Genomic DNA, 20,045 nt, shown 5'->3' on the forward strand with positions numbered 1-20,045 from the left:
TGAATAGGGATGGGGGTAAAACGGGTGAATCGAATGAATTGTTAATTGATTTTGAAATTAGAACGTTCGATTAAACAATTGAAACATTTTGATAGAAGACTTATTACAAGTTTATAAAGAACCAGAAGTCATCCCGCGCTCTCTACCTGATCTTCTCAAAAATGAAAACTGTTTTGTAGCATTATACAAGTACTTAGTTACCACTAAAGAAGAAATTTGAAGAAATTCAAAGCCGAAGTTGAAGGGAAAGAAATAATAATAATTACTCAGCAGTCGGCTTCAAAATGAAAATGTTTCCTATCTCTCGCGCCGTCTCCGTGAATACAAACTGAAGACTTGGCTGTATGGCGAATGCCTTTGCCTTTTCCTGCAAGAGGAAAGAACGAAACCAAAAAAAAAAAAAAAAATAAACAATTGAAAATAGGTTCGTTATTTTTGAAGCAGTTCTATTTCTTGTCACATTTTATGCACATTTTTGGCGGTTGATTTATTGGATGAATAATTTTGTGAGTATGAATTGAATAAACTATTGACATTCGTAATTCCTTTTTTAAATAGTTGAAGGATTTTTTCTAACGAGCACAGCCCCCCTAGGCAAAACGCACTTTTTGATCGAATCGAAAATCGAATCCGTCAAAACTCCATACAAAAAAGGGGCTTTTCGACCATTTTTCGACTGGTTTGCGATTATAATTTGCACTTTGTCTAGACCCACAGGACGTATTGAAATCTAATAATATCTATTTCTAAAGCATAACTGTCACGATAAACCTAGCCTAGTTACAGATTATTGACTTATTGTGTATCTTTTTAATTACGATAAAATTTTGGGAGAAGGCAAACTCGACAGCAGCAAAAAAACGCCAGCATCGATTTACATTTCGACTCGCCCCTACGCGTTTAATAGTATGGAAATGAACGCGAATACGATCCTGGTATAAACCGCCTTTTGTTCTAATCGAGTCGAAAGGCGATAAGAAAATGTCGTCGGTGTATAGGTGCCGTAAATTCTGAAAGCCACGTGTTACTGGTTAGAACCGGTTTTATGTGGTATTGATGTTGAAACGCAAATGAAATTCAGCTGAAACTTTGACACTGAAAGGCTGAGACTACAAAACATAGTTTCAGGAAAATAATTATACAGGGTGTCCCAAAAACAATGGATAACCTTACAACTATCGATAGGCCTCCTCAAGATCTCTACTTATAATATCAAAATTTTGACCTTGGTAAAAAATTAACAGATTTAAAGTTTTTCATTTTTATAAAATATTTAGAAAATTGCCATCTGTGATTAGTTTTTCTCATGAATTTCAACAAACTAGTTGCTAAGTATTTAAAAAAAATGAAAAAGAAGAAAATGAAAATTTAATTCGTAATCTCGCATCTCAATCACAAGTAAAAAATTTTCTTAAGATATAAAAAACTTAAAAATCTCATAAACCGTGATATTTTTACCTGGTCAAAACTTTAAATTAGATAGACTATAGTGAAGCGTATCGATAGTTACAAGGTTATCAATTGTTTTTGGGACATCCTGTATCTATCACGTGTATATCATTAAGAACTTTAGGTGTTAATTAAATTCTAAACTTTATAACAGCTCGTTGATTTCATGAACACGAAGAATCTTTACAGCGACGTGTTAGGCCCTTTTTCCACCAAGGCGAAGCGGAGACGACAGGAGATGTGCGGCAAAGCTGGCAGGCTATTTCCACCAAAAACGGTGCGGAGACGAGAGATGTGTGAACTGTGCGTACTCGTAGCTGTCAGTTATCAGTTTATTAAAACTCATAAAACTCACTTTACTTCACGCTTTTGAAAAGCACTTTTACACGTCCCAGTATTAACCCTACCACTGCTTCGGGAAAATAAATGGGCCAGTGCTGAGAAGAAGCAGCGCAAGAAACTCAGTCACTATTGCTATTTATGAAACGCTGCACCGCTTCGCACATATCCGCACTGCTCCGCTCTTCTCCTTGCCGCTGTCCAATTGATGCGGAGGGAAGTGGAGAAGCTAAAGTGGCAATGGGAAGGGCACATAGTACGCAAAACTGACGGCCGATGGGGCAGCAAGGTTCTGGAGTGGAGGCCGCGTACCGGTAAACGCAGCGTGGGACGTCCACCCACAAGGTGGACCGACGACATCATACAGGTAGCAGGAATGCGCTGGACGCAGGCCGCTACCAACCGGGCAACATGGAAAGCATTGGGGGAGGCCTATGTTTAGCAGTAGACGTCCTATGGCTGAGATGATGATGATGATGATGAAGTGGAGAAGTGCAAATAATGGAATAATGTTGGTTATATAAAAAACTTATCTGCTTCGCTCCGCACCGCACCGCGTTGGTGGAAACCGGGCCTTAAAAACTCTTTTTGGACTCTTGGGATCAATTCCTAGAAAGGCCATTTAATAGTTCCTAGTTTAACACTTTGATTCAGATTGAATCAGACGACTATAAATATAACATCAGTAGGCCTAAGATGCGCGCCGCGATAAGCGGTTATCACGCCATTTTATCGATTTTGCCCATACATTTTGACGTCGATAAAAGTTATCACGGCGCGCATCTTAGGCCTACAGGTAATTATTTTAAAGACAAAAACAAAGAAGTTTCACAAAAAGGCAGGCATCTAGGCAGACAGACTACACAGATAGACTGCATCGCACTAAACATGTGTGGTTGCGGTCAAAAACCTGCCTTTTGTTCTGCATAAAAACATCTCTATTTGTTGGTCAAATAAACATTATGTACTAAGTGGTATATAATGTAAGCCACCTAGCTATAATAATAATAATAATAATAATAAAAATCTTTATTTTTCTCTACAATCTAACTGACATAAAAGTATTACAATAAAAATAGTACATCATGTATATAATAGATTGTGAGAGACTGGTGTCTGAGCTAGGCGAGGAGCCTATGGAGCTATGTGTGATACATAGTGATCAAGCGGTGTCATCACGTCGTATCCGATCGTATTATGACACTCATCTCGGGTAATACGCTGGTAATTGAAAAGTAAACAAGTATTGAGACATGAGGTTCTCAAACTTAAGTAATAAATGAAAATTAATAAACATTAATGTCAAATAATTGCTATTATGAAACTTATATGACAAGATAGGTACGTATTGTTTTTAATTCATAAAAGATCTCGCAGAGTTGTTGAAAATACCTGCTGTAAAAGCTAACGAACTCACTTGACTCATTTTACGCAGTTAACTATACTCAAATAAATTGTAACAATGTGTGACTAAAATTATAATGTATCGCATTTATTCAAAGCTATATTTCAATATACTCTATTTCTTCTTGCACTCACTTTCTCTCTCTCTCTCTCTCTCTCTCCTTCTCTCTTTTTAAAAGACATTAAATAATGAAAATGAAAATACTTTTATTAAATAAACACTTTACAGTTACAAAATATGTGCCGCTCTTGTATAAGGTTAACCTGTGTAACGAGAGTCAGGCTCCTCCTCAAAAACATGGACTAAATTTTAGAGTGATCATCTAAGTTGACAATAAAAGCTGATAACTGCACTGGTTATGTTTTATTGGCGGTCAAACTCTACAGAACAGGTTCTATATCTTGGATTTACAGGAGTTTTAGTGGTGGGAACGAGTTGGGAAACGCAGCGTGTGAGGTGGAACGACGACATCATAAAGGCGCTGGACGCAGGCTGCTACCAACCGGGCAACATGGCAGGATTGGGGGAGGCCTATGTTCAGCAGTGAACAAGTTTTAGTAGAGTGAGTTTTAGGGGTGTTTGAAAACTCAAGTTTGAGAACCGCTCCTTTCGATATTAGACCGTTTTAATAAAAAAATAATGAAGCTTTAATGGGCCGTGAGGAATCCTCCTATAACCCTATTGTGTTAGCGTTATAGCCGACTTAGAACCGCATGCAGTATTATTGGCTTTATTATAACACGTATTGACTTTCAAAATGTCGCCGTTGATTACGTTGTAATAGAGTTGTGACTTTGAGGCTTCTAGATATTAGGAAAATCTTAAGTGATGTAAATTAAAATAATAATTAATAACAAAATAAGTACGTAAGTAATTTGAGTTTTCGGTAGCTGTGTTAGACAGCGTAAAATTACTATAGATTGATGTTAAAGTATTTTGTAAATGATACAGTGTTTTATTCTGTAGGTATAAGTACGTTGCTTTTAACTGGAAAACAGTTTGTCTTGAAATCAAAATTTCATGATATCACGTTATATAGACAACGCAACACTACCTGGCCTGGGTTGCACCATCACCAATACCGGGATAAAACCTATCCTATATCCTTTCTCGGGACTCAAACTATCTCTATGCCAAATTTCATCAAAATCGGTTCAATGGTTTAGGCGTGACAGACAGAGTTACTTTCGCATTTATAATATTAGTAGGAATTTTCTGATTAAACAGCACATCGTGCTGAAAAACAGCACATTGGGCATCTCAGTCAATCGACTTGTGAAAGACTAGAGCCATAAAATATTTATTAAATTCTTATTGCTTGTTCGTACAAAGCAAAACTTGAATAAAATTCGCTCTTCCGTCGTGCAAATTTATTCGGCCAGCGCTAATTGGGGATGGATAAGTTACAGCCGTTTTAATTGTTTACACGTGACGTGATCGAAGGATTCAGCCAAATAAACTTATTGAATTAATGTCGCATTCTTCTTCTTCTTCGTCGCTACACTCATGCCAGAGTGGTCGTGGTCGTCACACCAGGTCCGGTGGCAAGCCTCACAATACGTCGCCACTCCTCCCACACTGCAGTCTTTCTTGTGCACTCGTGGAGTGGACCATTGAGTGCGGTTTTGACCTGGTCAGTCCAGCGCATGGGCGACCTGCCGCGCGCTCTTGTGCACTCAACCTTCCCCTGCACGACAAGTAGTTCAACAGAAGCGACGTCTCCACGTGTAATATGGCCAAATAAAGTGAGAATACGACTTTGGATGATGGAAGAAAGACGCCGTCGTCGCAGTTGCCCTCTGTGTATTATTATCATCATCATCATTTTAGCCACAGGACGTCCACTTCTGAACATAGGCCTCTCCCAATGACTTCCACGTTGCACGGTTTCCTGCTACCTTTATCAGGTCGATATGGGGCAGCAGGGTTCTGGAGTGGTGGCCACGTAAACGGGGACGCGCGCGAAAAATATTTTTAAGACAAAATTAAAACGAAGCCGCGGGCATATGCTACACACCTCTGTTACAGACAGGGTAAAAATTTCATCAATTATAAAATTGCCCAGACGTCATAATTGCCAAATTGCTCGGAATTGACACATGTAATTGCCCTTGTAACATAAGTGCACCCTACACTGTATAACATGACTAATGCATTCGTTTAAACTGACTCTCGCAACAGACAGTGTGGCTTAAATAAATGGTGTTTGTATTTTACAGGGAAACACTATTTTATAAAAAGCCTTAAAGCAGAGCTTATTTTCTTTGACGTAGGTAAGTTACTGTCAGATGTTAAACTTTAAACTTTCTAGTCTTGCTTTCTAAGAAATATAATACAATCTGTAAGGGAACCGACCTGACAAACTTTAAGGACGTTTTCAACATTTAATTTGATTGAAGAAAAATCCGTTTTTTTAATTCTAAACAAAACACATTTTATTAGAATTTTTCTTAAACTTTTTAGAACTTGGATACTAATCCGGTCGCCGATCTTTGGACCTATTCGGGAATATCTGTTTTAAGTTTATGTGACCTAAACTTAATAAGTTATTAATTCTTTCACTCAAAGCTCCATACTAAAATTAAAAATATTCAAACCAGTGTAAAACTGGCTAAGAGTCTTTAAAAAGTTAACGATCCTATGCGCGAAACACACTGTGGTACTGGGGGCATTTCAGGGTAGGAACTGTTGTAATGTTATGCACTATGGCTTATTGAAACAGGTATAATATATCGTAAAACTCATTAAACTCATTTATTTTTGCAAATGGGCTTTTAAAAAGCACTTTTGCATGTTCCAGTATTAACCCTACCACTGCTTCGGGACAATAAATGGGCCAGTGCTGAGAAGAAGCAGCGCAAGCACTCAATCGCTTCCCGAAAGTCTAATAACGGATCGCTTACTACTTAATATGTGTGTGTTGCGCTTAAACTCTGTAATTTCTATCATTTCCACGAGACAAATTCTAAGCACAAGTCAATATCTCTTTAAGTACCGCAAACTCCTCCCAAAACACCTCCAGCATTTCAAGCGAGCCCATTCCACAAATTGGACGTCACTTTTACAAACCACACCGTCTGCATTATTGAGCTCCTCTCCGGTAACCCATCCGGGTTGCACCTTTACGGCAAACCGATGGATAAAGGATGCTATAAATACAGCAGGGAAATGATGCAGTAGGTCTGCTCGGAAAAGGAATAATAAGATTGGTTTAAATGCATCAAAGTCAGCTACGAAGTCCAGTCATTTGGTATGGTAAATTAACGTGGTTACCTAACGTGGTTAACGTGGTTCCAGGTAAAACTTCCAAGTGACATGGGCTAGTAAGCACTAAATTGCTCTGTATTAAATTCTTCTTCGTATCTTATGCGGTTGTTTTATATGCTATTTTTCTACACAAATGTATAGTCTGATGTGATGCTGAATATACTAAGACATATGAATCCAATAGACAAGATACATTATCAGCTTTATCATAATTATAATTTAGTCTCTCGTTCGTTCGTAGATGTTAATATTATTTTTTATTATATCCTGATTTCTACCTCTCTTTTACTCTCCTTAAATCTTGAATATTGTAATTGAGAGATAAACATGATCCATTGATCTAAAATATCAGAACATTTTCCTGCATAACTCTTTCAGATCTTCTGCCCATTTCTCTTTTGTGCTATAACGGATGCAATGGCGGAATCCTCTTAATAACGGCTTTTGACATGCCATTCTGAACCCTGTTGCCCACAAAATAGGGGAGTTATAGGCGTATTCAAGGAAATGAATATCCGGACCTTCCACCATTATGACTGCAGAAGGTATCTTCCACAGTGTAAAGAGAAATAGTAAGATCACTACTCTAACTATTGACTGCGGTTATGGCTGGTTGTTAAATTGATTAAAATGACAGAGAGTACTGGGATAAGGTCGCGGGAGGTGCCTGGATGCGAACGGCGCAGGATCGGTCTTCGTGGAAATCCTTGAGGGAGACCTTTGTCTAGTAGTGGGCGTCTTTCGGCTGAAACGAACAAACGAACGAACTGGGATAAGGTACCTGTTATAATGTACATCATGGGTAAGCGTTAGTTTTTCTTTCTTTCTGGAATTTCTTTTAGGTGCCGTAGCTAGGACCGGTCGTTGTGAAAATCCATGGGGGAGGCTTTTTTCCAGCAGTGGACGTCATTTGGCTGAAACGAACGGACTGTAGATATGTATGTCTTTTTACACCTGAGGTCTATGGGCGGCTCATTTGCCTCCTGTCCCATATAAAAAGTCACCGCAACCATAGTATCGTTAAGAATTGAAATATAATTGATTTCTGGTTCTTGTAATAACGTACTAATAACGTTGTTTTATTTATATAACATCTACAAAACTCAAATTGTTGTTTCGATCGGTAAACTCATAATTACAATACAATATTAATAAGATGAAAATTAAATAAGACAAGAGTATTTTTATGTTTTTCCGTAAAATTTTGTTATCATTCCCATTAGATTTTATTATTTATTTATGATATTCTTTGTGGAATAAGTCTACCTACTACATCATCTTTGGCTGTGGCATCCCGCTTATGAATGCTTTGTCTTTGAGCTGCTGTTTATCAACATTGCTGGGATATAATAAATTCCCGTTTGTAGAGCATTTGCATAGGCAAAATTCGTCGTGAAGGCTTTGTTTTCTTCAAAGGAATTAATTTAGTGCTTTCAGAAGTTATGCGTGTTTAAAATGCAAAATGCTTTTGGGGTACGCTTTGGTTATTGTAAAGCTGGGCTATCTGCGTATCTGGGTAGAATTCCATTTCCATCACTCGTTTCGGTGTTGAAAACTTAGTCTATTGGGTCTTAAAATCATGTTTATTTTTGTAAATGCCCTTATGCTACTTTATCATTACCACTAGGTAAGCCAACACGTCTGCCCAATGTGGGGAGGTGGTAAGACAAATCCCTTATTTCATCATCATCATCATCATCATTTCAGCCATAGGACGTCCACTGCTAAACATAGGCCTCTCCTAATGCTTTCCACGTTAGCGGCCTGCATCCAGCGCTTCCCTGCTACCTTTACGATGTAACCTTGCTGCCCCATCGGCCGTCAGTTCTGCGTACTATATGCCCTGCCCATTGCCACTTCAGCTTGCTAATCCGTCGGGCTATGTCAGCGACTTTAGTTCGTTTACGGATCTCCTCATTTCTGATTCGATCTCGCAAAGAAACACCAAGCATAGCCCTCTCCATAGCACGCTGTGCAACTTTGAGCTTCTGTATAAGGCCTATTGGTGAGAGGCCACGTTTCCGAGCCATAAGTTATCACTGGTAACACACATTGGTTGTAGACTTTTGTCTTCATCAATCCCTTATTTGCCTCTGGTTAATAATTAGAGAGCACGTGCCCCTGTAGTGGAGACTACTCATGACTTGATGATTGTAACGACGAAAGAACACACGTCAAAGTTTGCGAAGATCGATGGGCTTATGATGTATGAGTCCATCTGATGCTTTTTAGTCTTTCAAACGAATTACGTTACTAAAAACGTGAAACGTTTTCTAAACGAATTCTGATTAATTTGAATAGTTTTTGTTACGAATTGAAGCCGTCGTATTTTAAACCGTATGGGATATGTAAGATTCATTTTTCAGGTAAAAGCCAACGCACTCTGAAAGTGGACCGCGCTATCCGGACTAGGGCCGCGGTCCAGTGATAGCGGGGCGGCAAACTTCAAAGTTATCGTTATAAATCAGTGTTAGATAAAGTACCTGACAATGTAATTAGGCTAAGTTGCACCATCTTACTTTTACAAACGTCAGAAATTTCTCCAACTCCATATAAATCACAGCGGTTATGGTTATAGTTATGGTTAAAATTAGGTGGTGCAACAGCCTAAGCCGGTGTTATTTTCAGTGTTTTGTTGTTCTATTAAAAAACAATGTTGCAAGTGAATAATTAGTTCATATTTAATAATTGCTACCATTAGTATCTTATTTTAATTAGAACGTAATTGTTTTAACAATGAATAATTAAAAAGAAATAAATAGCTTATTTGTCGCATTATTCTTATTCAGACCGAAAAATAAAATAACTGTTCTTTTTACTCAAAACTTTACTGAAAAGTTAGCGCTAAAACCACAATATTTACAAATCGCCGACGTATTGGCACAAACTTCGGCCGGCGCGCCCAAATCGCGAATTCGGCTTACAACTGTAAACGGAATGTTCAAATTATTAACGGGCGTCAAAACGGGGTCAACCGTTTATTAAACCGGCGTTAAACGTTTCGATCTTGCTAACTCGCTGTTAAATGTTTCGGAGGTAACTAATCGTCGTGGAGCTCTCCTTTAGACTACAAAGACGTGACAAAGTTGCAGCCATTTTGAGGATCGTGCGACGTTTATTTTAATAGAACAAACGGTTAAGTAGACAACGCAATTTGTGGTTCAGATGAATAAACGGCTAATAATACTTAAGATGGGATTTAACCTCAGTTAAAATAATGAGTACTTCCTATTTGGGGATTCAACGTCACTTCCTTCAGTCAAAAAAGTGAGTTTCATGAATGTACAAATTGCTGGGTAATTTCTGAACTCAAGAATTTCAAATAATTTAATACCGATATATTTGAATAAAATGTAAACCCTAAAATACACAAACTCTTATAAATTGCTCATGCTCATGCTGTTTGTTTCCTTAATAAAGAAAAATAAAAAATAAAATAAAATAAAATTAACACCATTTAAATGAATGAGAAAACTTGTACATTCATGTCTTACAAATTTCGCAATAGCAGGCAATATATCTAAACTCCATAGATTTTAATAATAACCGATAAATCTAAAACAAATGAATAAAAGGGCTAAATACCTCACACCAAGACAAATTGATCCGCGACACACACACACATCACTGTCACTGAAACCCAATCACAGAACACAACACTGGCACGAGTAGCGCACGCGCCGCGCGCGCCGTCACTGACTCACGCGCATCCGAAACACCCTTCAGTTCTATTTTTTGAATTTCGAAATAGGAACAAAAGAAGAGGGGAAGCGAGCGAGAACCGAGCACCGAGAACGGAGAATCGAGTACCTTTAAATAAACCGAGTTCGTTAACTCGGGAAAATGAAGGGAATCCGAAATTCTTCTCGATTCTAAATATAGACGTCCGGCGAGATTTTATAACGATTCCGGCTTCCCGTTGACTGATAGTTCCCACTCTCATTAACGTGTGATCGATTGGGCTACTTTGACTGCAGTCGTAAAAGAAAGTTCAGTGTCAAAACACTTTTTACGAGGCAGTGTTTTAACCAGCTGATCGCGGTAGTGATTGTCTAGTTGGAAATTATTTTGAGGTGTTCTCTTTTCATGTTTACTGGGAACGCGTAGGTTTTATGGTGTCTCGAAACAAATTATACTTTCAATACGTATGTAAAAAAATTAAAACTAGTGACATTTTTATTACGGTTACAATTTGTTTTATCAAGAATAATCTTTCCACAATAAGACATGGCCTCGTTAGTCTGGTAGTTAGACAGTATCAGTCTCTCAACTCAGAAATTTCAGGTTCAACTTTCGGATGGAATATACAAAGTCTACTATTTACGTTATATTTACGTTATGCGTGTAGAAAAGAAAAGCTCATTAACTTAGAACATAATTTAAAAGACTTTGTTCTTCAACCGGAAATATTTGATATGTCACATCGTTCCCTAAAATAGCTAGCGTAAATCAAAGAAGCGATCGCGACAGATTTAGTCCCAAGTCTAGACGTCTCAGCTGACTGTATCGTTAGGAATGTCTTGAGATCCTTTACACCTTATTTTGAACTCTATTTCTAGGACAAAGAAGGTTTTAAATGTATTCAGTAAAATCGTATAGGTTGTTTGATTTTAAAAATTGAGATACATTACTCCCCAAGGAGATTGGATTTTTATTCTGAAACTAGGTGAGAGATGTGAGTTGAGCTTTTTTCTCAGTAAAACTATCTGTGTTTTTGTCTGAAAACTACCTGTCTGTGCTTGTAGGAACTGCCAACATTTAACAAATTACACCAAATAGATAAAATGAAGAATGATCGTCAAATGATTTGAGTAAACCTACTATATTTGATTGCAAAAAGAAATAATGCTAAGGATTGTAAGATTTTTTGAGTTAATTCTGTTTCATAGTTTATATTCTACTTATCATACATACATTATAGTAATAAAATTACCTATTAATTAAGATATTATGTGAAACAGTATAATTTTATGTTACTTATCGTCAAAGGTTTTGGAACTCCTAATTCGAAATTGAAATAAAATTGAAATTGTATAATAAGCATGAATACCTACCTATGTTTATTAACCCATGAAAGGTTGACAATATAGCAAGTAGCCATTCAAACCCCGCGAATGGCGACAATAGATCCCAATTTTACTGTTACGCGGTCATATTATGGAATTGATGGGCTAAAAAGGGGCAGCTGAATGACCGAATATGTGTGAATAGTATTGTAGTTGAGACGGGCGGGGCTTAGCCTTGGCCCATTAAACCCAGATATTATAGATATTAATCAGCGTCAAATAATAGCCACACAAAAAACGTGCTCCGATTTGACGGCCCATTGCAGACACGTGTCCAGTGACGTCATAGCCATGGCGTTTCCTCCAAAATTAATTACAGCTGTGATGAGTAGAGTTTATTAATTTTATGTCCACACAATCTTTGTTTTACACGCCAGTAAAATTTCCATTCATATTCTATCCAATTTATTTTCGCAATTACTTGTTTAGGTAACGATTAATTACATTTTGAATACTTGTAACAAGGCCTGTAATAAGTTTTTCTTAAAATTAAATTGAAATAAATAGATAATTAAAATACTGAACAGGTATTGATAATACTTTACAGTAAATATTACAGTAGGTACTCAACAGTTATTTTTTATACGTCAGAAGAACGTAATTACTCCTCCTATGTTCTTCAGATTAATTTCCTTGCGGGTCCAATGACAGTAGCAATAATTAAATAGCAATCTATGAGAATTTCACGCAGGTGAAGCCACAGGCAGAAGCTAGTATCTTAAATTATTACAACCATTATCCAATCCTTAATCCATAATCTTCGAAACTAACAAAAACCCATCAATTCAATTTACTTCTCGTTTGAAAATTCATAAACTAAAACGTTTTACCTAAAGATTTTAGTAATCAAACTGTCTCAGTGGTTTCGGTGAACGTCAAAGTATCGCTACAGATTTAGAATCCGGATATCGGAGGGACAAGAGTGACTTTTTTCGCCGCTGGGGAGTGATGGCTTATGGCCGACGAAGATGTAGATGGTAATAAATACTTTTACTAGAAATGGCATCTTAAAAAATCTTAGGCCGAGATGCACCACTTAACTTTGACCGTAACTACGACGTTAACCGGTATTTTTTGTATGGAGTTTGACAGATTTTTGATGTTTGTCAAAGTTAAAGTAATATGGTGCAACCCAATCTTAATAATCAAAATAGGTAATTTTGAACATTTTTAAGGCCTTTGCACATTTTCTTTTAGGTACCAAGGGCTCTGACGCGTGTTTATGAGAATAACCGTGCCCGCTTCGTACGCGCTAAAATAGTTTCAACAATTATATCCCGTTTTTGCAACATTTTACCTGACGGTGTCGGTGCCTGAAAAATGCATGCATACGTGCATTTTTTGCTTTAAAACTGTATTAACTTGATTAAACGTGACTTTGCATCTTAATGACTATCGTCGTCGTCGTCGTCGTTTCAGCCAAACGACGTCCACTGCTGGACAAAGGCCTCCCCCAAGGTTTTCCACAATGAACGGTCATGCGCTGCCCGCATCCAGGTTCTTCCCGCGACCTTTACCAGATCGTCGGTCCACCTAGTAGGAGGCCTGCCCACGCTACGTCTTCCAGCCCGTGGTCGCCACTCGAGAACTTTCCTGCCCCAACGGCCATCGTCTCTACGAGCTATGTGCCCCGCCCACTGCCACTTGATTTTAGCAATTCTGCGAGCTATGTCAGTTACTTTGGTTCTCCTGCGGATCTCCTCATTTCTGATTCGATCACGCAGGGAAACTCCGAGCATCATAATGACTGCAATAATTAAATGCTGTTTTGCTTAGGATCATTCATAAATATTAATTTTTTGACAGACTTGTGGTTGTGAGACCGAAACTGGTGATTAAACTGCATTGTTTGTAGGATATACATCAAGTATAGTTCGTAATAAGTATCTGTTTGCATATAGAATTGTCTAATAGATAGCTTATTTTTGGGCTAGCTATTAGTATAGCTATAGTAGTTAGAATAGTTATAAGATAACAACAACAATTTGGAAACTTTCTATAGTACATGTAAATAGACCATGAGGATTATTTTTAGCTTCTTAAAAAGGGGCCAAAGCTAAAAATTTTTAGAAAAAGCCACTTCCAGTAAACCAATGTCTCCGCCAGCACTCAATACGACTTTTTTCCTACCCTCTTTTTTGTCACGCCTCATGTATTAAAGTGTTTAATTTGTTCCACGATTCCTGGATAAATAGCAAAGCTGATACTCCGATGTTGATGGATAACCAGCCGGAATGAGGGGACACTGATTGACAGAGACCGACTGATGTCTAAACTGAAATAGATTGGGTTGCTTTGCTCTCTGACGTCTCCATTAGTCCATCGGTTATTTATTTTGGATGTGACTAGCTTGGGGAACTAGGTAATTCTAGTCAGTTAAATAGGTACCTAATTCAGAAGTAATTTTGGGTGATAGTTTGAATGGCTGGAATAAGATCGGGTTATGTAGAGCGTTAGTTTGGAAAACTACCGCTAACATGAAATTGTTTTGTTAGTAAATATGCAGTTAATTGATTAGTTAAAGAGGGTTAAAATACAGTCAATAAATAAAAATAATCATCGAAGTAGGTATGAGTTATTAAATCTAGCTGTCTGTGTGTCGTAAATTTTAATTAATAGTTTTGTTACTATTAAATAAAGAACATTCCCAACAAATTATATCAGGCAAAAATAATTTCAGACGATCTTTTAGTACTTATGTATCCAAACGAAGTAGGTACTTTTGAAGCACTTAGAGCTCTAATTCAAATAAGATTATGTACAATTATAGACGAATAATTAAAAGACTGGATATTTTGTATGTGAAATTATTTTCTTCAAGTAGATTTTTCTCCGTCAACAACACTGGAAATACTCGAGACATTTAAATGGCGTACGCATGCAAACGACATGTTTAGGTAATGTCGAATAAACCACTATTTTCGTTTTTGCCTTGAGCGAAGTACGAGTCTTTCTGCAAATGACGTTACAAATTACTGCAACAATATACATGATTTCATTTCTCTTTGACATACACATAGTATATTTAACGTTACGGATGTTTCTAGAATACTAGCGGCCGCCCGCGACTTCGTACGCGTGGATCCCGTTTTACCCCCTTAGGGGTGGAGTTTTGTAAAATCCTTTCTTAGCGGATGCCTACGTCATAACATCTACCTGCATGCCAAATTTCAGCCCGATCCGTCCAGTGGTTTGGGCTGTCTTGATAGATCACTATGTCAGTCAGTCAGTCAGTCACCTTTGAGTTACTTAAATGTATTTAGATATTTGACATTACGGATGTTTCCATAGAATATTGCAAGCTTTTACTTAGCGTGAAATTTTAGAATAAGAATAGAATAAGAATAAGAATACTTTATTCAGCATAGAAAAATAAAATAAAAATACAGTACATATAACATTAAACTACAAGCTATGCTGAAGAGGCGTCCGCTCAGCTATATTCGCGACATAACAAGCGCCATGTCGAGAAGCTGGTTTTCAGCGGGAACCAACACGATGAAGATTGCGGATTGCGCGCCCTCTTGACCGGGACCATATTGAGGCTACCAGTCAAGAAGGCGCGCAACAGGGGGCTTTATGGACGGTGATCACAAAATAGAGAGAGAAAAAAAACAAAACAAAAAAAGAAAACAATATTAACACAAAACTAAACAGAATCAAAAACCAAAAACTAAACTAACTAAAAACTAATGTAATATGAAATGCCACACCCGAGACACTAACAGGGGGGCGCCACCGTCAATACCGAATCGCATGTTCCGCTATTCGCCACGTTAAAACTATTTACTTGAACGACGGTGGCGCCCCCCCGCCGTTCCGACCATTTTACAACTGGTTTGCGATTACAAATTGCGCCTAGCAAATCAAGTTCCAGTTCAAGTTGTAATTAAAGTAAAAATATAATATTTTTACTTTAATTACAACAATAGACCGGGAAGGTTCACAGCTGTTCCAAAAGACAAAACAAAGTAGACTCCCATTCATCACCTTAGATATTCAAAGTCAACGTCAAAGTCAAAATTTCTTTATTTGTTTTTATTTTAAGGAGGATCTTTTTACCCTACCAGCGCTTCGAGACCAACATTTGGCAAGTGCTGAGAAGAAGCGCCGCAACAAACTCAGTCACCACTGTCTGCCGGTTATTATAAATAAATAGAAATAGTAGTAGTAGGTACTTTCGATTCAGGAGCAGTTCACTGAATTTACCATGCATTCTTGTATGGTGTATCTTATAAGAATGGGTATACAATATTGAATTTTGGAAAATCCGTTCTTAGCTATAATAATTATGTGTGAGCCAAATTTCAGCGCAATCCGTTCAATGTGTTGACAGATCGGTCAGTAACAATTGCCTTTTACGTAATAATACAGAGGGCTTAGTGTGAGTTTCGTTCGTTTCAGCCAAATAACGTCCACTGCTGGACAAAGGCCTCCCCCAAGGTTCTCGAGTGGCGACCACGGGCTGGAAGACGTAGCGTGGGCAGGCCTCCTACTAGGTGGACCGACGATCTGGTAAAGGTCGCGGGAAGAGCCTGGATGCGGGCAGCGCAGGACCGTTCATTGTGGAAAACCTTGGGGGAGTGTGAGTTTACATCTAACTTATTCGTTAACGAGTGCCTTAATAAAAAATCTATAAAGATTTTAGTTCTTGAAAGTATCCGCTAGGGACGCTGCGCGCTGTACAATCCGTTATACATTATAATTTTTAACGCACTTAAATACTTTTGATGTACTCGTAAACTCGCACTAAGCCCGCAGGTTTGTTAAATTAAATTTCGTCTCAAATTTTCTTCATTTAGCATACTTCGTCGTCGAAGTCGCTCTAATGAATCGACCTAAACTGCAGATTTTTAATTAGAAACGTTTTTATCGAAGCGATGAAACAATTTCCTGCAGCCTGAGACCAATTGCCTTTACGTCTACCTGTTTTATACAATATTGTTATATACAATCACTGGACTTTTTTGTTGGAAACTGGTACTTATTGCAACTCCATAAGATGGCACTCTTTAAGTTGATATGCCGTCTTCTGTACTACCCTAAAGATTTTACGCGACCTATAAAATATGAGTAAAATTTACATAAACGACACTCGGGCCGTATACTTTGGGAATGATTGCTTTGTTGAAGGAGCTACTGGAATGAAGAGCCTATAAGGCAGTCTTTCCCAAAGTGGGCGATAACGCCCCCTTGTGGGCGCTGCAGGCTTAAAGGGGGGCGGTAAGAGACCCAGAAAAAAAATCGGGGCGTTGTGTAGAGGCTTGGGAGGCGTCATCTACTAGGAGGACTCTTAGACATCGACTGAGCTCGACTCTTGACTCCAAAAATGGGGGGCGCTAAAAAATAATTTATTCTCAAAGGGGGCAGTAGACTAAATAAGTTTGGGAACCACTGCTATAAGGTAACGGGAAGCCAATTTGTTGATTTAATAAAGGCTTAAGTCAAATTCAGTAATGTCGCTACGTTTGAAGTGGTTTGGCAAACAAGGAATAATAGAGCAATTAGAGACATTTACATCAAATTAATATTGCAAGCAGGATTGTAACAGCCCTTGAAATAGAGGAAATTCAAGGTATTTGTTTAACTACATTTTATTAAATCAATTAACAGTTTACTATTACCATCAACTCATAACCATAGAATCAATTACCATGTACTGAAATTATGTGGATCTTGTGGCTACATTGTACCTATAATGGGCAAATGTGCATCATAATCACCATCATCATCATTTCAGCCGTAGGACGGCCACTGCTGAACATAGGCCTCCCCCAATTATTTCCACAAAGGCCGGTTGGTAGAGGCTTGCATTCAAATGTACATTGTACCTTTTTTCGGTAAATTAGTTTAATTTTTCTAGATCCTAACTAACCAAAATGAGATTTCTATACAACCTACAAATACCAGTGACGTTTGACACAAAGACTAAAAAATTCGCTCATGCATTCAAAAATCCCGTAACATCGCTCTATCAAAGACCAGGTCAATGCAAAAAGATCTACTTCCTTCATCCATCAACATCAGGCTCCAAATAAACTGCTACAGCTGGGGCCGTCAGGTGCTAGCTTGTCGCTGCATATAAAGTTACTAGCAAATTCATCGTGTCGACGAAAAAATTGGAAATTCCAGCGCTAGGTTGTGACGACATGTTAATTTTGCTTGGGCTATGCTGCAGACTTAGTACGTACTTATTTGACTCAGGTATACCAAGATTTTGTTAGTAGTATAGATAAAAAAATGACATTAAATGTATGACAGATTGTACAGAGTCCCTAGCGGTTAATTTCAAGAACTAAATCTTCATAGATGTTTTTGACGCACTCGTTAGCGATGACGTTTAATGTTAACTCATGGTAAAGCTAATGGCCGTTAGGGCGGAAAACGTAGGTAGACATCCTACTCGGTGGACCGACGATCTAGTCAGGGTAGCGGGAAATACCTGGATGCGGACAACGCAGGACCGCACCGGTCGCTGCTTAATACCAGTTTTCACCATCAATCTCTAATTTTTAGTGACCCCTATAAAAACAAAATTCCTGTTATGTGTTACCATAAGGGTAACTTAAAAATTAGGGATTGATGGTGAAAACGGGCATTAATGAGGGTGGCCTTTGTCCAGCTGTGGACATGCTTTGGTTGACGGTATTTAATACTTTTCTGCTAATTCTGTACGAACTGTTATGACGGGATATTAAAATGTCTTTTTAAAAAACAATTATTTTTTATTAACTGAAATACGTTTACTTTAAACACAGAATTTTACTTTGAATATCCGAACTGACTCTATTTTGACTGCCCGAAAGTTAGAGGTCCTTACTGGATGGATGCCCGGTCTGAACTGCGCCTCCGAACTGGAGGTTCAGGCTCGCTGCATCGTGAAAATGCTGACTCTGCAGGTTATGATGGCAATACAGCAGTTTAGCCAACATTTTCAAGGTGTAACAGCCCCCCGTTTAAGATGAAACTTACGCTATTTGCGAAGTTTCAGGATAATATTCTAATTCTTGGAGCAGGTATTTCTGCTAATTCTTGAGCATTTTCCGAATCATTATCATTACTATTAGAGTTATTTCCAACCTTGTAACTAAATTTCGGGCATTTACTAATAAGCTTTTTATAAAATATAAAAATTAAAATTATAAAGATTACAATAGTTACACAATAAGTGAGAATGGGGTAATGCGAATCATATTCAATTAATGGGCTAGGTTCATTTAAAATTTTATCAACATCTGTTACTATCTGGTTATTATCGACAGTTAAAAGTTTTTTCAATTTAACATCAGTTAATTTAAGAGGTTTCGTTTTTTTCTTGTAACAATTTAAGCTTTTCTACATTGCAACAGTTATCTTTAATTAAATTAAAATCTGAATATTTTATATTTATTGTAAAATTTAAATTAGATTTAGCAATTAATTCTCTATTCTTGCAAAAGGCAATACATCCAGATTTTAAATTAAGGATGCCTGTACCTGATAATTTAGTCTCTGTAACTTGGGAACCACACTCTACGGTAAGTTTAGTAGGTTCACTTTCAACAAATATCCATCGGTTGCCCTTCAATTCTTGCCAGATGTCTATTTGACCATAAATTAACTTTGATTTACATTGTTGCGGCAATTTATTTACTACTTTTAATAACATTTCAGTTTCACAAATAGGTGTATGTTGTACAGACAAAACGTTTAGATCGCCGCATATATAAACTTGGTTATTTGGTTTAGCGCATTCCCCAATATCTCTGCTACATACATATGTTAACTTATCTCTACTTACAGCTACATAATTACAGAAAGGCACAATCATGGCAAATGTATCTGGATTTTCTTTATTATGTGGTACTGGTATCGGTAAAGGTTTATACAGATTATACTCAATTCCATGAACTAATGGTATTTTAATTACAAAAACAATTTTATTTATAGTGTAATAACAATTTAATTTTGAAACATCTATTAAAGTATGAACAGTTTCCAAACTTAGACTTATGGGCAACTCTTGGTATTTCGGTAAATTTCTGACACTATTTATTAATTCATCATAAAATTGTTTTGGTGTAAGAATAGATGGATGAAGAGAGTGACTTTTAGTAAACATTATTGGATTAACCAAATCGTCAATTTTGAATGATAAAGTAAGTAAACTTGAGTATAGTTCATTACAGACTATATCCATTTTGGATTCTATTATTAACTTATTAGAAACTACAGATAGGTTCTTAACACTAGCTGACAAATTTTCAATAGCGTCATTCAAACGTGCTTCATTTACGGTAATGGCTGTTATGGTTTCATTGTAATGCAAAAGTGCCGTACTAGTCATTAAGATGTTGTCCTTAAGTAATGATGCGTTTTTTATCATTACGTTGAAGGGTTTGAATGGCGTTACCATATTTAATAGCGTCGTCTTCGTCCATTGTACCGATTATTTGTTTAAAAGCGGTTCCAATTCCGGCGAACCAGGCTGATCTTTTATCGCGATTTGAAATCAAATGTGAGATAGAACTATAATCTCG

The 20,045-nt window shown here is 37.5% G+C and overlaps 1 protein-coding gene across 1 annotated transcript in view; it reads right to left on the reverse strand.

Moving 5' to 3' along the window:
• The window catches only part of LOC135076066 (protein TANC2), a 346,968-nt gene extending 336,822 nt beyond the window's left edge, over nucleotides 1-10,146 (reverse strand). Inside the window, exon 1 of the mRNA XM_063970523.1 lies at nucleotides 10,046-10,146. The gene's annotated coding sequence lies outside the window, so the exon portion shown is untranslated. The remainder of the gene's footprint in view (nucleotides 1-10,045) is intronic.
• Between the last annotated feature and the right edge of the window lie 9,899 nt (nucleotides 10,147-20,045).

This window comes from Ostrinia nubilalis, chromosome 11 (genome assembly GCF_963855985.1).
Source record: "Ostrinia nubilalis chromosome 11, ilOstNubi1.1, whole genome shotgun sequence".
Lineage (NCBI taxonomy): Eukaryota > Metazoa > Arthropoda > Insecta > Lepidoptera > Crambidae > Ostrinia > Ostrinia nubilalis.